General features: G+C 50.2%; 1 long non-coding RNA gene across 8 annotated transcripts; it reads right to left on the bottom strand.

The window, feature by feature from the left end:
- Positions 1-3,887: 3,887 nt before the first annotated feature.
- On the bottom strand, positions 3,888-6,367 carry LOC123130207 (uncharacterized). 8 transcript variants are annotated; one of them, XR_006463767.1, is made up of 6 exons: positions 6,039-6,361; positions 5,700-5,948; positions 5,415-5,509; positions 5,022-5,143; positions 4,665-4,916; positions 3,888-4,590 (listed from the first exon to the last, which is right to left on the bottom strand). It is a non-coding gene; the product is annotated as an uncharacterized lncRNA (long non-coding RNA). The 8 variants fall into 8 exon arrangements; XR_006463768.1 differs by having other exon boundaries at positions 4,665-5,143; positions 5,700-5,954; positions 6,039-6,367; XR_006463761.1 differs by having other exon boundaries at positions 4,665-5,143; positions 6,039-6,363.
- Positions 6,368-6,892: the final 525 nt, after the last annotated feature.

Here is a 6,892-nt window from a genome sequence, read left to right as displayed (position 1 = left end):
CTTTGATTAGGCTTAGGCTCCCCATACACAAATGTACTCCTCCACTTTCCACCATTGCCAAAACAGACGTACATGTCAATAAAATGCTCCCCGTACTTGTTCAACTCCAGATCATAGAGCTCGTCCCAGAATACCGCGAGACCTCCACCTTTACCTTGACCTGCTACAGTAAACACATTTTTCATACCCAAAGGATAATGCAAACATTCAACATATTATTTATTTTTCCTTGTCTCTGAAAGGAAGATAACATTTGGTCGGTGCATCTTAGAAAGACACACGAGCTCTTGAACTGTACGAGGTTGACCCGACCCTCGACAGTTTCAAATTAAGATTTTCATGGCTCCTGACGGGCGCTCGCATCCACGCCCGTCAGTTAACCGACAACCCCAGGGTCGGTTGCTTCCTTAGTGGTCTCGCCTACCACTTTCCCATCTCCTACAAATTCTTTTTTTTTCTTGATTCACCTCCTCTCCTCCATCTACTTCCTTAGTTACATGAGTTACTAGCCCATCTATCCCTACCACAGCCTCAACTCTTTCACCACACACTCTCTTACGGGAAGGTAACTCAAAGCTCTCAGAACTACAATTCATATTGATGATGAAGTCTTGGTCGTCCAAACAGCGCCTCTTGGACAGCACCGTACTCTCAAGGATGACAACAAAGGCAGCGCCCTCGCTGAGAGAGCTGGCTCCCACTGTTCGGTGGAGTCGGCACCCCAAACCTGGTATGTTTGACGCTGGCGTACTGTAGCACCTCATGTTCCTCGCGCTCCTCCCTGTGAACCCGCTTCCAGCGGCCCCAAACGGTCTCGTCACCCTTGGTGTCGACGCTTGGACGTTGTCCTCCATGAGCCTGTACCTTGAGGCCCTCCACAAGTCCCTTATTGGCCAGCCCCAAAGCTTTAGTGGGGATGTTGGCTCTAGCCTTGGCTGGCTGCACCTTGTCCAGACCAACGGCTTGCAGCTGGGCCTTCTCCTGCTCCTCCTCGCTCGCCCCAGGAGCACCCAAGTCAGAGTAGAGGTGCTCCCCAGGGCTGTTCGTACCATCGCCAGGAGCTTGTCCCAGCGCGGCAGCAGAGTTGGAGTTGAGTGCCACGCTGAGGCCAGAATTATAGCTGGCCAAACAGACCGGCCCGGCCCGGCACGGCACGGCCCATCCTAATCATGCCTGGCACGGCCCGGCCCGCCAAGGCACGATTATTATATGGGCCGTGCCGTGCCGCCCCGCGTGCTGCAGCCTGCAGCCCAGGCACGGCCCAGTTAGTAAATGGGCCGGCATGTTGGCCCGTTTAGCACGGTGGGCTGCATAATTTTAGCCTGTTATTTGACGCACTGAGCGTTTTTTAGCCTATTTTTACATGTTGGGCCATATATATATATGTATAAAAAAATAAAAAAACGTAATCGGGCCGTGCCGTGCCGGCCTGCGTGCCCAGCCTCCAGGCCCAGGCACGGCCCAGGGCGTGCCGCGTGCCTGGCCCGGCCCGTTTAGCCCGTGCCGTGCCTGGCCCAAGGCGGGCCGTGCCGGCGTGCTCACGGGCCGGCCCGAAAACACCGGCCCATTTGGCCAGCTATAGCCAGAATGGGCCACCTGATCCGCCGCTTGTTCCGCACCAGCCGCAACGTAGTTGACCTTGGACGTGGTGTCGGCCCCCCTGGTCCCCGAGCCGACGAGTACTGGCCTCCCCTCCTGGGAGAGACCAAGCAGCTGCAGCCCAAGATCCGTCGCCATCGAGGACGCCGCCTACTCCCCTATCTGATTCGTCGCTTGGATCAGCGGGGATGCCGCCATAGACAGCTTCTGGACAGCAGTAGCAACCACTGTTATTACCTTGTCCGGTAGCTTGACATTGTCCATTAACCCATCATCTTCACGAGTGCCCTGCACGCCCCAAAAGTCGAGGTGCCGCCGAACCGACCCACCCCAACCTGGAGCCTTGAGGTCGATGGAGTACTCTGGCTTGCGCTACTCAGCCGGAATGCCACAGAACTTTGCCGTCATGTGTCCCACCATACCACAACATAGACAAAAGTTAGGTAATTTTTCATATTTGACATTGAAGCGGATTTCCTCAGTGGTACCGAGGGGAGTGATGGCGACGAACTTCCTCAGCGGCTCCTCCACCTTGTGAGTGACACGAACCCGGATGTACTCATCAATGATCTGCTCGTTTTGGTGCGCCACCGCCTTCACCTCTCCCAGCTGAGCACCAAGGACCCAACCCATGGCCTCAACGGTAGCCCGTGAATTTGTACCCAGACCATAAAGGAGTCCAGGCACACATTCACGGGGGCATCCTTTGCGTCGAGCTCAACGATCATCACCGCATTGTTCCTGAAGTGCCATGGCCCAGCCCGAAGAATGTGCTTCAAATCACCCTCCTCCGAGAAGGTGATGACGAAACGACCATCTGAGCTCTCAATCTTCTGGGCCACCGCATTGCCCCTCAGCTTCCAAGGCCCGCGGAGGTCACCGACAACAGCCTTGGGGTCGACCATGTACGACGAGAGGACCCGAGCCACCGCGAGCTTCCCCGCCACAGCCCGCAGAGCGGCCTCCATGTCGATGACGACTGGCTTGAGTCTTGCCCGAGGACCCGCCAACTGCTTGCTCTTGCCGGCCCTCCGTAGAGGAGGCGGCCCAGTCGCTGCCGAAGCAAAGCCGATTGTCGTTGTCGACGGCGAAACGGTGAGAGCTAGGCCACTTGGCCCTCCCACCGCTGTCCTCCCCAGCGGCAGAACAGGGGCGCCTGTTGAAGGTAACAGAATGCCAGCCCCCGTCCCTGCATAGCATTGTGATGGGATGGTAACCTTTTTCCCCTCAAAAGAGAGTCATGTCTGGGAAGTCATATTCTGAGCTCGAGCTGAGATGTGCTCGATATCTAAGCCGTCCTGCTGCGCTAAGATTCGAACGGCCCCATGTATATTTCGCTGTATTCCAACTAGTATACGTGGTCTTTTCACGTGACATGACCCATGGACCGGCCACATTTATTGCCACCCTCGCCGTCTCGTGCGAGATGGCTCAAACGTACCGTACCAGTCTTGGGCCACGGCTCAGACGTGCAACCCCAAACGGCGAGCGTCAGCTGGCCCATTAATTACCGACACCACCAAACGAACTAGCCTTCTGCCTGAAGATTTGTTCCCCTCTTCTCTCCTTATCTTCTTCAACCTCGCCTCGCTGAACCAGATCTGCAACCATGGCCGGCTCACCTTCTGTGACCCGTATGAGATGAACGGCTGCACGCTAGCATCCTCGTCATTCATGGCCACCCAGTTGACACTAGCCTCTAAAGCAACTCCGCCTCCAGAACACTGCAATCTATGCTCACGACATTAGTCAACACAAAACAACCATCAAATTGCAGTACAAAACAGTAAAGAAGACCGCACACACGCGCATCAGCGCCATAAACTGTCACCTCTGTCACAACCGATTTGCATCTCTCACTGGCCCATGCATCCATCTTGTGAGAGGCTACGAAATCTCTTCTCCCCTCTGTGTGCTGCACTTCTCTACCAGACCAAGCCTGAAGCTGCAGCTCACCTCAAGGCAACCTCCTTTTATTACAGTTGGGTGTTGTGCGCTCCTACCCGTATTTCAAAATTCAAACATTCGAACTCTCTGTAGCTTGTACAGTTGATATCTACTCGTACAAGGAGGCAATAAATGTATAAACCTAAATGCGGTCATCATTTTTTTACTACAGCTGTACCTTTTGCTGCATCTCAGGTGATCATGCTCGCCAGGCAAGAGGACAACCTATAACTTTTCACAAATCTAGACAGATCCTTTTTGCACTGTACATAGTGAGTTATACTGGACAATTTTGCAACACATTCAGAAGTTTGAATGCAAATTCCATCCATGCAAACAAATTTAGGGACTCAACACTTGACACTTAATTAAATTTGTTTCACAGGAAAGACATTACTCATGCACAGACTGTGTATCTAAATCACAATAATCTTTGCCCACAGCAGCTACAACATGATGATTGCACCGACCAGTTCTAGAAAGCACACGAAACAATACAGACTACACTTTCAGGAGAGATCATTATTCGAATTCATCTGGTTGCACCCTTGGCTGTTGGCTCTGTTTTACATCCTGATGATGCAAGGTTTAGCACATACGGTTCCATGAACAAACAAAAATAAAGTACTTCCACAAATATTTGTTTCCTTACTTGCGCGGCCAGTATAACCCACGTCTTCACCACTAGCGTTGTTGCTATCGTCACTGCTTGTGCCATTGTTTTCTGAGCTCTCTGAGACATGTGCATATCATCTCAACAATATTAGAGAACCGAACTAACTCCACCTCGTATTCCTTCTTCTTTTTGCTCTCTTATTGCCCTTCCGGCATCGAGACTGCTTCACAGTGCTGCTCCCACCACCACTGGCACGTCTAGTATTGCGATTCCGCCCTGCGAACCACACATTGGGTCACTAGGTATGTCATACTCCCCGATAATCATATTTTCATTCTCTTTCTTGATTTTGTTTTTTGGACTTATCACCGCAGTTTAATTGCCAGCTCCGATCAATATGCCACCATCATCCAAACTTGTCTAACCACCTACATCCGCAACACCAGAACAATATGAGTACAGGTTCACCAGCAGCAATATCTCTAAATTCTCTCATTTTTACCTGGCATGCCACCACCTTCCGGGTTGATTCCTGAGCAACATTATATACAGGCCCACTAGCAGTAACATCTCGAGATGCGTGTGCGATCTCCTCATCTGTGGCTGCACCAACACATACAACTATCATCTTCCACATGCCCAATAATCAACAAATTTCAACAAAATGTTTCATTGTGTTCCTCTCTGTGTCCTCCTGACACTTCCTCGCAACCTCGACATCCTTCTCTTGCTCCCTGAGCTTCCTGTCATCTTCCTACCAAAACCCTTCTCCCATGAGTTCAAGTTGTAAACTTCATACTATTCGCAAAAAAAAAGTTGTGAAATCCATACGCCTTGCCCAAAGAGTCGAAAGTAGTACCAAGAACCGGTGTGATCACATTTTCAGCTGGGTTCTTTGCAAAACACCTGACTGCCTTCTCGAACGCATTTATACGATTTGGGCAGGGTGTTTTGCTCGGTGCAGCAACACCAATCCTCAGCCTGCACACACAGTCACATACATCATGAGTTTTCTGATTGCATTGAGCAATCAACCTGCAAAGACAGGCATATAGTATGAATTTTATGAATGAGGAGAGCAAACAGCATGCAAATAGCAGCACATAAATCTTTAATTTCTCTGACTACAGAGAGCAATCAGCCCGCCAAAACACATCACATATAGCATGAATTTTCTAAATGCAGGTAGCAATCAGCCTACAAACATAGGCACCATACAGCATGACTTCTCTGAATGCAGCGACCAAACAACCTGCAAACACAGGAATTTTCTGACTGTAGAGAGCAATCACCCTGCAAACAGAGGCACATATAGCATGAATTTTCTGGTTGCAGACAGCAATCAACCTGCAAACAGAGGCACATACAAGATGAATTTTCTGAATCTTTAAATCCATTTCTAATTTTATTTTCTGAATCTCTAATTTCATTTTCTGAATCAGCCTGCAGAGGCATATGCATGATTTATTTGGTCATTTCTAATTTAATTTCCTAAATGACTGAATCTCTAATGGAATGCAGGTTGCTAATCACTAACCTCTTTTTCCACCCAGGGGCTTGGAGGTTCATTTTCCTCGTTGACAGCTCGCATGTCAGCAGCGAGCTCTCTCTTCTGTCCGCCGTCGTCTCCTTCCCCAAGAAGACTTGTGCCTCGCCACTATGGCACTGTCCACCTTCCGATGCTGCGCCGCCTCGCGCTCCACCGGCTGTGCCACCTCAAAATCCCCCACCCCAGAGCCGCAGGAGCCGGCACCAAACTATGCCTACCTCGTCAAGCAGAGTGGATCTGAAACTTGGGAAAAACCAATCCTATGGATCAGCCAAACCAGAGGCTAATATGGAGACGGCATCGCCGGGAAAGCAGAGATCCACATACCTGCCGATGGGCTGCATCAGAAACTCCATGGTGTCTCGCCGCCGGCGCTCCTTCCCTCTATCCCCGCATTCCTCAGCTTCCAAATGACCCACGCCCTAGACGAGAGGACTCTCGGTCCTGCATTCAATTCCGGTCTGCAGCCATTAGACGGAAAAGCAAACTTTCCGATCCATGGATCAGATGGGAACGCCGATTCTGATCCACGGCTCTCCTGCCCGACGACTGACGGCCGTCTACTCTGCCGCGTCGCAATGGCCCACCATCCTCCACTGCCGCCTACGTATTTACCTACAGTTCTCAGTTTCTGGCGCACCGCACGCGCGGGTATAGGAAAATAGCCCAGATCCAGAGAGGCTTATCGACGACCTAGATAACGAGCTCATATGAGTTCGTGACCAATTACTCCACGTCCGTCATGTCTCCTCCGATTAGGTCAACATGGTAATGAGGATGGTTACCCTTTTTTCCTAAAAAACTTTTCTCTCCTTTTTTTCTGTATTATTTAATGGACAAAAGCTAGAGGAGTTCAGACCTACCCGTGGTATTCACCAAGGAGATCCTATTTTCACCCTATTTGATTTTGTTGGCATCAAAGGGCCTTTGGTGTCTTCTAAAATTTCATGTCTAATCATCTAATCTTAAAGGTGTTAAAGTGGCCACATCGGTATCACCGATGAACCACTTGTTGTTTGCAAATGACAGCCAGTTGTTTTTAAAAAAATGCGGAAGGGGCTAAAGAAGAGTCTCTTTTGTTGGAAGCCTATGCTAGGGCCTCTGGACAAAGACGAAAAATGAATAACAATACACAAATAGCATCAAAATAACTTTGCATCATCGCATGTTAGGTTTCAGAT

This window comes from Triticum aestivum, chromosome 1B (assembly GCF_018294505.1).
Source record: "Triticum aestivum cultivar Chinese Spring chromosome 1B, IWGSC CS RefSeq v2.1, whole genome shotgun sequence".
Lineage (NCBI taxonomy): Eukaryota > Viridiplantae > Streptophyta > Magnoliopsida > Poales > Poaceae > Triticum > Triticum aestivum.
The sequence above is the reverse complement of the archived record's forward strand: the minus strand, read 5'-3'. Positions and strand labels throughout refer to the sequence as shown.